The sequence below is a fragment of the Tamandua tetradactyla genome, chromosome X (genome assembly GCF_023851605.1).
Source record: "Tamandua tetradactyla isolate mTamTet1 chromosome X, mTamTet1.pri, whole genome shotgun sequence".
Classification (NCBI taxonomy): Eukaryota; Metazoa; Chordata; class Mammalia; order Pilosa; family Myrmecophagidae; genus Tamandua; species Tamandua tetradactyla.
The window spans coordinates 143,401,502-143,418,065 of NC_135353.1; the positions used below are offsets into that span (position 1 = coordinate 143,401,502).

General features: G+C 37.0%; 1 long non-coding RNA gene and 3 pseudogenes across 1 annotated transcript in view; 1 reads left to right on the top strand and 3 right to left on the bottom strand.

The window, feature by feature from the left end:
• LOC143671637 (uncharacterized) overlaps positions 1-13,566 on the top strand; it is a 53,395-nt gene extending 39,829 nt beyond the window's left edge. Inside the window, exons 3-4 of the long non-coding RNA XR_013169626.1 lie at positions 10,705-10,802; positions 13,157-13,566. This is a non-coding gene — a long non-coding RNA (uncharacterized LOC143671637). The remainder of the gene's footprint in view (positions 1-10,704; positions 10,803-13,156) is intronic.
• Positions 7,979-9,104, bottom strand: LOC143671634 (ADP/ATP translocase 3 pseudogene; annotated as a pseudogene).
• Positions 10,987-11,414, bottom strand: LOC143671636 (ADP-ribosylation factor-like protein 5A pseudogene; annotated as a pseudogene).
• Positions 13,567-15,378: 1,812 nt separating the features above from the next.
• LOC143671635 (protein YIPF5 pseudogene) lies at positions 15,379-16,136 on the bottom strand (annotated as a pseudogene).
• Between the last annotated feature and the right edge of the window lie 428 nt (positions 16,137-16,564).

Consider the following 16,564-nt stretch of genomic DNA (forward strand, 5'->3'; position numbering starts at 1 on the left):
TTGTTAGTCAAGATGTAGTGGAGAGGCTAGAGGGAACTGCCTGAAAATGTAGAGCTGGAGCTGTGTTCCAGTAGCCATGTTTCTTTAAGATGATTGTATAATGATATAGCTTTCACAATGTGACTGTGTGATTCTGAAAACCTTGTGTCTGATGCTCCTTTTATCTACCTTATGAACAGATGAGTAAAACATATGGAATAAAAATAAATAATAGGGGGTACAAATGTTAAAATAAATTTAGATTGAAATGCTAGTGATCAATGAAAGTGAGGGGTAAAGGGTATGGTATGTATGAATTTTTCTCTGTTTTCTTTTTATTTCTTTTTCTGAATAGATGCAAATGTTCCAAGAAATGATCAAGATAATGAATATGCAACTATGTGATGATATTGTGAATTACTGATTATGTATGTAGAACAGAATGATCAAAAGTTAAGAATGTTTGCATTTCTTTGTTGTTATATTTAAAAAAATTTTTTTTTAACTATTAGAAACCAATGTGATAGTCTCCACAATTATTGGCTCGCAGGAAATTGTGTTTTCTGGAGACTGGAGGTCAAGAGTGATTGTGGCAGGATTAGAGTGGAAATTATGCATGCCTTTGTGTATGTATATACAGGGAAAGGCAACTGAAAGACCCATAATTATTGTGTCATTTTAAAGGCAATATGAAGAGCTTCTTCCATCTCATGGAGCTCCTTATGTGATGTGACTGTGGGTGTTGGGTTGGTGGAATGAATAGGGAGCACATGCCTGCCTTTCTCCAAGTAGTCCTATAAGAACCCTGTACATTTCTGTTACCCTTGCCTTTCTTTCCTATCTCTTCCTGCTTTCTCCACCAAGAGGAAAGACAGGTATCAACAAAGCCCTTCAAACACACCTACCAAAACGCCAAATACTTTTGTATACTTAGCATATATTGTTTGAAATACTGCTGCTGCTGATGACATACCATGAAAAGGTTATGTAATTTGGTTGTGAAATTCACAACAAATCAAGGTAATATCTTCACTGGCAATTGTCTGTAAACTGCATATCTTTCTTTTTTTTCCTTCCTTCACTCAAAGAGTGGCTGATTATGAACTTGTCCATCAACTTTAGAATCCAGAAAAAAAAAGGGCAATTCAGTTGAAAGACAGAAGAGGTTTTTTTCCTATCAAAATCCAAAGGTCAACCCCAGCAACTTTTATAAAGTTATGCTTCTTGAGTTAATGGGAAAAAATTCTTTGGTACTTTTTTAATTAATTAAAATTTGGTACATTAATTAAAAAATTAATGGTGCTGTGCTTTATTTTCTCTTTTCCAAATAAGGTTTAGGCCATTGTCCATTTTTCCTGTCTGTGTGCACTTATCATTGGAAATTTTAAGTTTGTGCTATGTTTATCCTGACTAAAGATCAAAACTAGTTAAATGTCCTTCAGCAAGGAAGCGCATATTGAGAAATTGCAAATCACTGCTTTGTTTACATTTCTAGTATGAGTTAAATATTTGTTATAAGTAAAAGATTATTTCTTTCAGTCACCTCTTTTTTTTCTTTTCTTTTTTTTACAATCTTTATTGGCTGTACAAACTTGAGTGGCTTCAGTGACTTTCCAGGCAGGTAGACATGTGTGCACATGCTTATTAAAATTATTTCTACAGGAAAAGCACATACCTGTGAGATTGTGATTAGTATAACAATGTTGAGCCATCCAGCCATTTGTATGCTTTACTGGAGATGTTTATTTCTTTATGTTGCTTTGAATCTAGTGTCCTTTCCTTTCAGTCTGAAAAACTCCGTTAACATTGCTCATAGAGAAGATCTAGTGGAGATAAATTCCCTCAGCTCTTCTTTATATGGGAATGTCTTAATCTAATCTCTCCCTCTTTTTGAAATTACTTTTTAAAAAACGTTTTTATTGTGAAATATATATACAAAGAAAGGAAAGAAAAAGCAATAATTTTTTGCTCTTTTTCTGATATTTTTATTGATAAATCTTCACACACATACATTCCATACATGGTATACAATCAGTGGCTCACAATATCATCACATAATTTTGTATTTATCACCGTGATCATTTTTTTTTAACATTTGCATCACTCTAGAAGAAGAAATAAAAATAAAAAACTCATAGATACCATACACCTTAACCCTCCTTCTCATTGACCGCTAATGTTTCCATCTACCCAGTTTATTTTACCCTTTGCATCCCCCATTATTTATTTATGTTTACCCATATTTTTTTACTCATCTGTCCATACCCTGGATAAAAAGAGCATTAGACGCAAGATTTTCACGATCACAGTCACATTGCAAAAGTTATATCTTTATACAATCATCTTCAATAGCTAAAAGAAAATAAAGGATACTGGAAAATAACTCAACAATTTCAGGTACTTCCTTCCACCTACTCCAATACACCATAAACTAAAAAGGGATATCTGTATAATGCATAAGAATAACCTGAAGGAAAATCTCTCGACTGAAATCTCTCAGCCACTGAAACTTTATTTAGTCTCATTTCTCTCTTCCCCCTTTTGGTCAAGAAAGTTTTCTCAATCCCATGATGCCACATCCTGGCTCATCCTGGGATTTTTGTTCCACATTGCCAGGGAGATTTACACCTCTGGGAGTCATGTCCTATATAGGGAGGAACGCAGTGAGTTCACCTGCTGAGTTGGCTTAGAGAGAGAGAGGTCACATCTGAGCAGCAAAAGAGGTTCTCTGGGGTGACTTTAGGCCTAATTTTTTTTTAAAACATAACAACATACAAACACAAACATTCTTACCATATGATCATTCCTTCTTGGTATATAATCAATAACACAATATCATCATATAGTTGTATATTCATCACCACGATCATTTGCTAGAATATTTGCATCAATTCAGAAAAAGAAATAAAAAGAAAAAAGAAAAAAAACTCATACATACCATACCCCTTACCCCTCCCTCTCATTGATTACTAGTATTTCCATCTACCCAATATATTTTAGCCTTTGTTTCCCCCTATTTTTTCTATATCCCTTATCACTCCCTTTCATTGATCACTAGCATTTCAATCTACTAAATTTGTTTTAACATTTGTTCCCCTATTATTTATTTATTTTAATCCATATGTTTTACTCATCTGTCCATAAGCAATAATTTTTAAAGTACACTTTAATAGGTAGTTACAGAACAGATTTCAGAATTTGTTATGGGTTACCATTGCACTATTTCAGATTTCTCCTTCTTGCTGCTCTAAAACATTGGAGGCTAAAATAGCAATATATGATTCAGCAGTCATACTCATTTGTTAAATTCTATTTTATCTGTTATAACTCCATTTTCTCCTTTGGTCCTTCTCCCAATATATAGGGATTTTGGGGCAATGCCTGTTCTGATTTTTTCATATTGAGAAGGGGTGTCAACACTAAAGGATAGGGAGATATAATTAGTTGATAATCTTGGAGAGGCTGATCCCTCTGGATTTCAGGATTTACTGGCCTAGGAACCTCTGGAAATTATAGGTTCCAGGAAAGCAAACTTAGTGCATGAAACTTTTATAGAGTCTAAGTTTGAGTGATAGATATTCTTAAGAATTAACAGGAGTGATGTTTGTTGGGGTTTAGCAAACCATGGCAATTAGCACTATCTAACTGATGCTTGTGTAAGAGTAGCCTCCAGAATAGCCTCTTAACTCCATTTGATCTCTCTTAGACACTGATGCCTTATTTAAATTCACTTATTTTCCTCCTTTTGGTCAGGAAGCAACTCTTAGGCCTTGTTACAGGTAGTTTTGCCTTCTTCACTACAGAAATAAGTTTCATAAGGGCAAGCCTCAAAATTAGCCCCAGCCAGATTGGTTTCATTTTTATCTCTAATTGAGGCCTGATCTCTTTTTCAGTTACTTTAACTGTTATTATGTAGCTATGCTAACTTTCAGGGCTGCAGCACTCCATTTCTGGGTCTTAAGTGTTACAGAGTTACTCAAAGTTCCAGGGAAATACTGGCTGCTACACATATAAGACTGTGTCTCAGAATCTAGAAACATACTTACAATTTGAGACGAAGTGTGGCTGCTGTAAGCATTTATAATCTAAACTCCAATTTTCTTGTAAGTATTTTCTGAAAGAGACCTTAGCATATTTGTTATTTTGTTTCTGGCTTATTTTACATAACACATCATCACCAATGTTTTATGCAAAACATAATTATGTTATTCGGTTCATTGCGTACCAATTGACATCCTTCCTTTCTACAGCTGCACCATATTCCATTATATCAATGTATCACAGTTTGCCATCCTGCCTCTCAGTCATTATACCCTTCATCTTTCTCCACTCATTGGGCATCCTGGATAATGTCCAAAATAAACAAACCATGCCTTACAGTATCCTCTCTTGCTTGTACAATCAGCAGCACTCTTAATTTTAGACAATTTTCATTAGTCCATAGAGAGAAAGAACTAAAAAACACAGCCTCACCAAATAGCAAATAAAAACTACCCCTTATCTCATGTCACACCACCCCCCGATAAGTTGCCCCTGGTATTGCTGTGGTACTGTTGATGTCTTCCTGTTAACTATTGGCCTTAGCATACAATTTTTTTCAATGTATTTTTTAACGTATTTTTTTTATTAATTTGTAAGTTTTTTAAACATAACAAATAAACACAAACGTTCTTACCATATGGTCATTCCATTCTACATATATAATCAGTAATTCACAATATCGTCACATAGTTGTACATTATCATCATGATAATTTCTTAGAACATTTGTATCAATTCAGAAAAAGAAATAAAAAGACAACAGAAAAAAAAATCACACATGCTATACCCCTTACCCCTCCGTTTCATTGATAACTAGCATTTCAATCTACTAAATTTTTAACATTTGTTCCCCCTATTATTTATTTTTAATCCATATGTTTTACTTGTCTGTCAAAAAGGTAGATAAAAGGAGCATCAGACACAAGGTTTTCACAATCACATAGTCACACTGCGAAAGCTATATCATTATACAATCATTGTAAAGAAACTTGGCTACTGGAACACCGCTCCACATTTTCAGGCAGTTTCCTCCAGCCTCTCTGTCACGCCTTAACTAAAACGGTGATATTTATTGAATGCATAAGAATAACCTCCAAGATAACCTCTCGACTCTTTTTGGATTCTCTCAGCACTGACACTCCATTTTGTCTCATTTCTCTCTTCCCCCTTTCAGTAGAGAAGGTTTTCTCAATCCCTTGGTGCTGAGTTTCAGCTCATTCTAGGTTTTCTGTCCCGTGTTGCCAGGAAGGTCCACACCCCTGGGAGTCATGTTCCACGTAGAGAGGGGGAGGGTGGTGAGTTTGCTTGTCGTGTTGGCTGAGAGAAAGAGGCCACATCTGAGCAACAGAAGAAGTTCTCTTGGGGGGTGACTCTTAGGCCTAAGTTTGAGTAGGCTTAGCCTATCCTTTGCGGGGTTAAGTTTCATATGAACAAACCCCAAGATTGGAGGCTCGCCCTATTGCTTTGGTTGTCCCCACTGCTTGTGAGAACATCAAGAATTCTCCACTTGGGGAAGTTGAGAATTCCCCCTTTCTCACCATTCCCCCAAGGGGACTTTGCAAATACTTTTTTATTCACAGTTCAAATCACTCTGGGATTTATCGGGGCATCACTCTGGACAAACCTACAAAATCTCATGCCCTGCTCAAGGTTCCATGTACTTATGGTGTTCAATTAAGCATTCCACATAAGTTATATTAGGAAATGCAGTAGTCAAAATATAAATTTTATACCAAATAAACATTTTTTGCCTTAGTCTAACACATAAGTTAAAGTTTTAAAATATGAATTACCATCTATTTTTAACACCCTGCATAATTGACATTCCTTTGTTCTTCCTCATGCAAAAACATTTTTAAATTTGTACATTTAGTCACTATCATTATACACCCTAGGCATTCCTAGATTGTACCATCTCAGTCTTTATTGTCTGTCTTTCCTCCTGATTTTATTTGTGCCCCCAGGCCTCCGCCCTCTATCATTCCCACATTCAGCTTCATTCAGTGTTCTAACATAATTGTATTACAGTTAGGTAGTATTATGCTGTCCAATTCTGAATTTTTACAATCAATCCCATTGTACAATCTGTATCCCTTCAGTTCCAGTTACCCAATATCAACCCTATTTCTATCTCCTGTTTGTCTTTGTTCTTAACTGAAATTCTCCAAGTTCATTCATTAATGTTAGTTCATATCAGTGAGACCATACAGTATTTGTCCTTTTGTCTCTGGCTACTCTCACTCAGCATAACGTCCTTAAGGTCCATCCATGTTGTTACATACTTCGTAACTTTATTCTGTCTTAAAGCTGCAGAATATTCCATCATATGTATATACCACAGCTTGTTTAGCCACTCTTCTGTTGATGGACATTTTGGCTGTTTCCATCTCTTCGCAATTGTAAATATTGCTACTATAAACATTGGTGTGCAAATGTCTGCTTGTATCTTTGCTCTCATGTCCTCTGAGTAGATACCTAGCAATGGTATTGCCGGATCATACAGCACTTCTATAATATACATAGCTTCCCGAGGAACCACCAAACTGCCTTCCACAGTGGTTGTATCATTTGAGATTCCCACCAACAGTGGATAAGTGTGCCTCTTTCTCCACATCCTCTCCAGCACTTGTCATTTTCTGTTTTATTGATAGTGCCCACCTTGGCGGGTGTGAGATGATATCTCATTGTGGTTTTGATTTGCATTTCCCTAATAGCCAGGGAAGTTGAGCATCTCTTCATGTGCCTTTTGGCCATTTGTATTTCCTCTTCTGAGAAGTGTCTGTTCAAGTCTTTTGCCCATGTTGTAATTGGGTTGCCTGTCTTTTTGTTGTTGAGTTGAACAATCCCTTTATATATTCTGGATGCTAGACCTTTATCTCAAATATCATTTGCAAATATTGTCTCCCTTTGTGTAGGCTGTTTTTTTACTTTCTTGACAAAGTTCTTTGATGTACCAAAGTGTTTAATTTTGAGGAGTTCCCATTTCTCACTTTCTTTCTTCAATACTCTTGCTTTGGGTGTAAGGTCTAGGAAACCTCCTCCTAGTATAAAATTTATAAGATATTTCCCTACATTTTCTTCTAACAGCTTTATGGTCTTAGATCTAATATTTAGGTTTTTGATCCATTTTGAGTTAATTTTTGTATAGAGTGTGAGATATGAATTCTCTTTCATTCTTTTGCATGTGGGTATCCAGTTCTCTAGGCACCATTTATTGATGAGACTGGTGAGTCCCAGGTGAGTTGGCTTGACTGCCTTATCAAAGATCAAGATGATCTTGTCCATAGATGAGAAGGTCTATATCTGAACACTATTTGATTCCATTGATCAGTATATCTATCTTTATGCCAGTACCATGCTGTTTTGACCACTGTAGCTTCACAATATGCCTTACAAAGTCAGGTTGCATGATACCTCCAACTTCCTTTTTCTTTCTCAGGATATTTTTAGCTATTCGGGGCACCCTGCCCTTCCAGATAAATTTGGTTATTCGTTTTTCTATTTCTGAAAAGTAAGTTGTTGGGATTTTAATTGGTATTGCATTCAATCTGTAAATCAATTCAGGTAGAATTGACATCTTAACTATATTTAGTCTTCCAATCCATGAACACAGTATGCCCTTCCATCTATTTATGTCTTCTGTGATTTCTTTTAACAATTTCTTGTAGTTTTCTTTGTATAGGTCTTTTGTGTCTTTAGTTAAATTTATTCCTAAATATTTCATTCTTTTTTTTTAAGACTGTCCTGCTCATTTATTATTTTGCAGCAGAATGCCCGACATAAAACATAATTGCAAATGTCCAGCTGTGCAAAAGGAGATAGTGCTTAAGTACAAATAGGAGACATGATTTCTTTTTAAATAAATACTTAAACACCACGGAAGGTCCTACAAGCCTTTGGACTCGAGGGTTTCTAGGTCTGTCTAAGCTGAGCTGCCTCACCCAGGGACCCATGAGGATGGTCAGGATTCCCCTTCCCTGCCCCCCAGTAATCAAAAGATGGAATCAGCAGAGCCAGTGGTCCAATGTAATCACAATGATCCCCTTTTCTAGAGCTTTTCCTAGCTCTCTACAGATTTTATCTGCCTGGGTAAAAACAATAGGAATTTCTCGAAGGTCAGTGGTCCATAATGGTTAAGGAAGGATTCTACATGATTCTTTGTTCCCGTTTCTAGTTAAGACAGACACACTTAGATGACCTTTTTCAGTTCGTCCTACAGTACCAGCATGAAGGCTTCACCTATGCCTCTGAGAACGTTCGCCCAAGCACCCATGAAGAAGGCTTTGCCACCTTCATCCTTGAATATCTTCCTCCAGCAGTCGACAGTGCCTCTGTACATGATGACAGCTTCTTTGCGTCCAGACTGCATCATCATCTGCTGCCTCACGGTGTTGAAGGGGTAGGAGACCACACCGGCGACAGCTGTCACTGTCTGGGCAATCATCCAGCTCACCACAATGTGCATATTCTTGGGGTCAGGGAGCATACCTTTGGCTGTATCGTACACGGCGAAATAGGCAGCCCTATAGATGATGATGCCTTGTACGGACACGTTGAAACCCTGGTACAGGCCTCCGACGCCGTTGGACTTGGTGATTTTCACCAGACAGTCTCCCAGGCCTTTGAATTCTCTTTCTGCCCCCGACTTTCCAACATCGGCCACCAAATGGGTCTCGTGAAATCCAGCGGGTAGACAAAGCAAAGGGAGGTGGCTCCAGCGGCCCCGCCGGAGGCCAGGTTGCCGGCAAAATACCTCCAAAACTGGGTGTGCTTGTCGCCGCCGCCCAGGAACACCTGCTTATACTTATCCTTGAAGGTGAAGTTGAGGGCCTGGGTCGGGAAGTAGCGGATGACGTTGGCCAGGTTCCCCCTCCAGAAGGAGAGGATGCCCTGCTTCGTGGGGATGTGGACAATGCAGTCCACGATGCCCTTGTACTGCTTGTCCACGGTGATCTGCTTGCTGGCGTGCTGGACCTGCAGCATCAGCTTGACCCGCTCGATGGGGGCCACAGCCGTCTTGGAGATGGTGGCGGCAATGCTGCCCATCAGGAAGTCCTTGGCGAAGGAGATGGCCTGTTCCGTCATGGCTGCAGGGCTGGGTGCGAGCACGGGCAGCCGGGAGGGTTGCACCGCTGGCACTGAAAGGAATATTTTATTCTTTTGGTTGCAATTGTAAATGGAATTTTTTTCTTGGTTTCCCCCTCAGATTGTTCATTACTAGTGTATAGAAACATGACAGGTTTTGAATGTTGATCTTGTAACCTGCCACTTTGCTGTACTCATTTATTAGCTCTAGTAGTTTTGCTGTGGGTTTTTCCGTTTTTTCGACATACAGTATCATATCATCTGCAAACAGTGAGAGTTTTACTTCTTCCTTCCCAATTTTGATGCTTTGTATTTCTTTCTCTTGTCTAATTGCTCTGGCTAGAACTTCCAACACAATGTTGAATAACAATGGTGACAGTGGACATCCTTGTCTTGTTCCTGATCTTAGGGGGAAAGTTTTCAGTTTTTCCCCATTGCGAATGATGTTAGCTGTGGGTTTTTCATATATTCCCTTTATCATGTTGAGTAATTTCCCTTCTATTCCTATCTTTTGAAGTATTTTCAACAGGAAAGGATGTTGAATTTTGTCAAATGCCTTTTCTGCATCAATTGAGATGATCATGTGGCTTTTCTGCCTTGATTTGTTGATATGGTGTATTATATTAATCGATTTTCTTAGGTTGAACCATCCTTGCATACCTGAGATGAATCCTACTTGGTGATGGTATATAATTATTTTAATATGTTGCTGGATTCAATTTGCAAGAATTTTGTTGAGGATTTTTGCATCTATATTCATTAGAGAGATTGGTCTGTAGTTCTCTTTTTTTGTACTATCTTTGTCTGGCTTTGGTATGAGGGTGATGTTGGCTTCATAGAATAAGTTAGGTAGCTTTCCCTCCTCTTCAAGTTTTTTGAAGAGTTTGAGCAGGATTGGTACTAAATCTTTCTGGAATGTTTTGTAGAATTCACATGTGAAGCCATCTGGTCCTGAACTTTTCTTTTTGGGGAATTTTTTTTTTTTTGATTAAAGGATCAACAATTTATTCAGTAATATAGATGGCATATGGACCTATACAGGGACTAATCTGATAATTATCTGCTTTGTAACTCTGCCCATTAGTAATGCAAAAGTCAAGAGTTTGATATAGTTCCATTCAGTTGCATTACATGTTTCTGGGTGATTCAATCAACAGAAAATATGTATACAACATCAAGCTTTTCCCCTTTTTCTTTCTTTCTTTTTTTTTTAAGAGTAGCTCAATGATTTGGGGTTTTTTTGGTACAATGCAGAGAACCTAAGGGAAAAAGTACAAAATGGCACGTAACACCAATGCCAGTACTAATCACATATGGTTAAACTAAGGATAAATTAATTTTTGTGTAACTGCTTTTCTTTAGAACATAAATCAAAGCCATTAACTTGAACTTGAGGTGTATACTCAATACATACATAACCTTATACAAAATACTTTTCAAAAGTAACACTCCACATTAAAATATTGGAAACTGAATAACTGCATTGATTTGTATTTTGACTTAATAGAAAAAGAGAACAACATTAAAATAGGGAGGTTTATACTAATAATAAAGCTCTTAAAGTTAACAATGTCTTTCTCCCCTTTTATACTTACCACAGGCTACACAATGTCCTGAGAGGGTTCTTTATGAGAAAAATGTTAGTCACAGCTTTAAGACCTTACTTTGGAAAGAACTAATGAGAAAGCAAATTGGAAGGTGAGACTTCATCTTTGTTTTCAAATGAGCGGTCTTAATTTTTCTTCTTATAGAAAAAATTTAAATCAGTTTATTATAAATATATCTAAACCATTAATTTTTGCAGCTTTCAGGAAAAGTCCAGCACTTCGTTTATATAAAGTCTGTGAGAAGAATTTAGTAGAGATCATCTAATCTTAAATTGTCACATCATCCATTCAAGTCCTTGGCACAATCCCTCGCCTGTTAGAGTACAGCACGCCTGGATATGCCACTGGTGATCCTTAATAGAAGTTAGTTTTAAAAACTGGGAGATTTCTACTACAGTCATACATTCTTTAATGTCTTGTTTATTAGCAAAAATCAGCAATCCAGCTTTTCTTAGGTCCTCATGTGCTAACATTTTATACAGTTCTTCTCTAGTTACAGAAATCCTTTCTCTGTCTGTACTGTCCACAAGAACTACTACAAACTCAGTGTTAGTATAGTAAGTGTTCCAGGAAGAAAGAAGAGATTCTTGGCCACCAATATCCCACATTAGGAAACGTGTATTATTAACAACTATCTCTTCTACATTACTTCCTATGGTAGGGGATGTATGTACAACTTCATTCATAGAAAATTGGTAAAAGATGGTAGTTTTCCCTACATTATCTAACCCAATGATGATAACTTTGTGCTCCTGGTGATTGAACAATCTCCATATCCTGGTGAAGAGAATTCCCTTTCTTGGGCAGTGGACCCTTTGGGGAGCTGCTTAATGACTGATTCAATTTCTTTACTTGTGATTGGATTGTTGAGGTCATCTACTTCTTCTCGAGTCAATGTTGGTTATTCATGCCTTTCTAGAAAGTTGTCCATTTCATCTACGTTGTCGAGGTTATTAGCATAAGGTTGTTTATATTATCGTCTCATTACTTCCTTTATTTCTGTGGAGTCAGTGGTAATGTCTCCTCTTCCATTTCTGATTTTATTTATTTGCATCCTCTTTTTCTTTTTGTCAATCTTGCTAAGGGTCCATCAATCTTATTGATCTTCTCAAAGAACCAACTTCTGGTTTTGTTGATTTTCTCAATTGTTTTCATGTTCTCAATTTCATTTATTTCTGCTCTAATCTTCGTTATTTCTTTCCTTTTGCTTGCTTCAGGATTAGTTTGCTATTCTTTCTCTAGTTCTTCCAAGTGAACAGTTAATTCCTTGATTTTTGCCCTTTCTTCTTTTTTGTTATAGGCATTTAGGGCAATAAATTTCCCTCTTAACACTGCCTTTGCTTCATCCCATAAGTTTTGATATATTGTGTTTTCATTTTCACTTGCCTCAAGATATTTACTGATTTCTCTTGTAATTTCTTCCTTGACCCACTGGTTGTTTAAGAGTGTGTTGTTGAGCCTCCATATATTTGTGAATTTTCTGGCGCTCTGCCTATTATTGATTTCCAACTTCATTCCTTTATGATCTGAGAAAGTGTTTTGTATGATTTCAATCTTTTTAAATTTATTGAGACTTGCTTTGTGATGTAGCATGTGGTCTGTCCTTGAGAATGGTCTATGAGCACTTGAGAAAAAGGTATATCTTGCTGTTGTGGGGTGTAATATTCTATAAATGTTAAGTCTAGCTCATTTATTGTATTATTCAACTTCTCTGTTTCTTTACTGATACTCTGTCTAGATGTTCTGTCCATTGATAAGCATGTGGCATTGAAGTCTCCAACTATTATGGTAGATGTGTCTATTTCTCTTTTCAGGGTTTGCTTCATTGGAGCATTCTGGCTCAGTGCATAAATATTTATGATTGTTATGTCTTCTTGTTGAATTGTTCCTTTTATTAATACATAGTGTACTTCTTTGACTCTTTTAGCTGTTTTACATTTGAAGTCTAATTTGTTGAATATTAGTATAGCTACTCCTGCTCTTTTCTGATTGTTATTTGCATGAAATATCTTTTTGCAACCTTTCACTTTCGACCTATGTTTTTCCTTGGGTCTAAGATGTGGTTCTTGTAGACAGCATATAGATGGGTCCTGTTTTTTAATCCATTCTTCCAGTCTATGTCTTTTGATTGGGGAGTTTAATCAATTAACATTTAGTGTTATTACAGTTTGGGTAGTACTTTCCTCCACCATTTTGCCTTTTGGATTTTATATGTCATATCTAATTTTTCTTCTTTTTACCTTTACTAATAGTCTTCCTTTCTACACTCTTCTCCATACTCCTCTCTCCTGTCTTTTCATATCTGCTTCTTTTATTGCTCCCTTTAGTATTTCTTGCAGAGCCGGTCTCTTGGTCATAAGTTCTCTCAGTGATTTTTTGTCTGAAAATGTTTTAATTTAATTTAATCCCCCCCGTTATTTATTTTTTTATTTGTCCTTATTATAGTGCTCATCTGTCCATACCCTGGATAAAGGAAGTGTTAGCCAGAAGGTTTTCACAATCACATGATCACATTGTAAAAGCTATATACAATCATCTTCAAGAATCAAGGCTACTGGAATACAGTTGAACAGTTTCAGGTACTTCCCCCATGCACTCCCATACACCATAAACTAAAAAGGGATATCTATATAATGCATAAGAATAACCTTCAGGATAACCTCTAGACTGTTTGAAATCTCTCAGCCACTGAAACTTTATTTTGTATCATTTCCCTCTTTGCCTTTTGGTCAAGAAGGCTTTCTTAATCCCATGATGCTGGGTCCCAGTCCATCCCAGGAGTCAGGTCCCATGTTGCCAGGGAGATTTATGCCCTTGGGAGTCATGTCCTATGTAGGGGGGGAGGGCAGTGGGTTTACGTGCTGAGTTGGCTTAGAGAGACAGGCCACATGTAAGCAACAAAAGAGGCTCTCTGGGGGTGATTCTTAGGAATAATTATAAGTAGATTTAACTTCTACTTTGCAGTAATAAATTTCATACAGGCGAGCCTTAAGATTGAGGATAGAGCTTATTGATTTGGTTGTCCCCACTAGTTGCGAGAATATTAGGAATTCCCCAAATGGTGAAGCTTAATATTTCCTCCTTTCTCTCTAGTCCCCCAGCAGGACTTTGCAAATACTTTTTTATTTTCCACCCAGATTACTCTAGGGGTATCATAGTAACCTGTACTAATCAATAAGATCCCACTCCCTATCCAAGATTTCATGTAATTATGGTGTTTGAATAAACTGACCATACAAGTTGAATTAGATAATGTGTTACCCAATATATAAATTTTGCACCAAATAAACATCTCCTCCTTTGGTCTTATCCAGGAATTGAAGTTTTAAAATATAGACCATATCATCCTTTACCCTGTATTCTTTTTTTTAATCGTTTTTTAGTAATTTATAAATTAAAAAAAAAATTATAACAAACACAAACATTCTTAACTTATGATCATTCCATTCTACATATATAATCAATAATTCACAATATCATCACATAGTTGCATATTCATCATCATGATCATTTCTTTGAATATTTGCATTAATTCAGACAAAGAAATAAAAAGACAACAGAAAAAAATTCATACATACCATATCCCTTACCCCTCCCTTTCATTGATCACTAGCATTTTAATATAAATTTATTTTAACATCTGTTCCCCCTATTATTTATTTTTATGCCATATGTTTTACTCATCTGTTGATAAGGTAGATAGAAGGAGCATCAGACAAGGTTTTCACAATCACACAGTCACACTGTGAAAGCTATATCATTATACAGTCATCTTCAAAAAACATGGCTACTGGAACACAGCTCTACATTTTCAGGCAGTTCCCTCCAGCCTCTCCATTACATCTTTTTTTTTTTTGTATATTCATCATCATGATCATCTCTTAGACCATCTGCATCAATTTAAAAAAAGCAATTAAAAGAAAACAGAAAAAAATTCATACATACCATACCCCTTACCCCTCCCCTTCACCGATCACCAGCATTTCAATCTACTAAATTTATTTTAACATTTGTTCCCTCTATTATTTATTAGTTTTTAATTCATATGTTTTACTTGTCTGTTGATAAGGTAGACAAAAGGAGCATAGACACAAGGCTCTCACAACGACATAGTCACACTGCGACAGCCATATCATCATACAATTATCTTCAAGAAACATGGCCACCGGAGCACAGATCCACATTTCCAGGCAATTCCTTCCAGCCTCTCCATTATACCTTAACTAAAGAGGTGATATTTATTTAATGCATAAGAATAACCTCCAGGATAACCTCTCGACTCTGTTTGGAATCTCTCAGCCATTGACACTTTATTTTGTCTCATTTCACTCTTCCCCTTTTTGGTCAAGAAGGTTTTCTCAGTCCCTTGATGAGAAACGTAAAAGAGGAAACGTTTTGGAGAATGGGAGATTCGGAGAGAGCAGAGAAGAACTACATAGCCACAAGAAGCAGAGTTCACCAACCAGCAACCTTTGGAGATGAAGAAGGAAAATGCCTCCTGGGGAGCTTCAAGAAACAGGAAGCCAGGAGAAGAAGCTAGGAGATGACGCCGTGTTCATCATATGCCCTTCCAGCTGAGAGAGAAACCCCGAACTTCATAGACCTTCTTGAACCAAGGTATCTTTCCCTGGATACCTCAGATTGGACATTTCTATAGACTTGTTTTAATTGGGACATTTTCTCGGCCTTAGAACTATAAACTAGCAACTTATTAAATTCCCCTTTTTAAAAGCCATTCTGTTTCTGGCATATTGCATTCCAGCAGCTAGCAATCTACAACACCATCCAGTAATTCCAGTGGTGAGAATGATTCCTACCAATCCTTGCAAAGAAAATATTTGCAAAGCTGGATCATGGGAAGAAGGCAGTATCAAGGACATTTGTTACACAACCAAATGAAACACTTGTCATACTCATTAAATTTAATAAAAACAAAACATTCCTAGACATCCAATTGCACTGATCCCATATACATAGCCAAACTGGAGTTTACCAGCCAGTAACAATGTGGCTCCAAAGGCAAGGCAAAAAACCATTGATCCTTCCAAATTGGTCTTATTCATGATGCTGCTGTCTGCTACTTTTAATGGATACAACACTGTGAATATTTTTTGTCAGATGTAGTCAAAATTGATGCCCAATTCTTCTAATAAAGGTGGCTCATCCTCAAAGTTGTTTCCATAGAATGATTAAGGTGTGGTTGGAGTGTATGCCTGAGTTGGTTGGAAAATCTGACAAGTGTATGGCTGCTGTGGCTGCATCATGTCTGGAGGGACAAATTGGCCTTGCTATGCATAGTCATAGCCAGCATACTTCTTGCTATAGGGTCTTCACTGCTTCCATAATCAAAGGACTGTCGTGATTGGTCATCATTGCTGTAATTTGTCTGGTAAAAATCCGTGTTGAAATTATCAAAGCCTGACATTTCAAATGATCAAATGTGGCTGTGGTGGCAGCAGCAGTTCAACTGCCCCAAATACTCCAAACTCAATTTTGGACTCTGAACTGACCCCATTGCTACATGTCACTATCCCCCACTTTAGTTTTGGCAATTGCCTTTGTTACATTCAATGGAAGCATATTACAGTATTACTGTTAACGATAGACACTAGTTTGCATTGATTGTATTTTTTCCTGTATACCATCCCATTTTCAACACCATGCAATATTGGCATTCATTTGTTCTCCCTCATGCGAAAACATTCTTATATTTGTACACTTAAATATAAGATGCCATTGTTATTTACTTTAAGCATTGCTAAGTTACACCATCTCAATCTTTATCCTCTATCTTTCCTTCTGATGTCATGCATGCCCCCAGCCCTTCTCCCTCTACCATACTCACATTCAGCT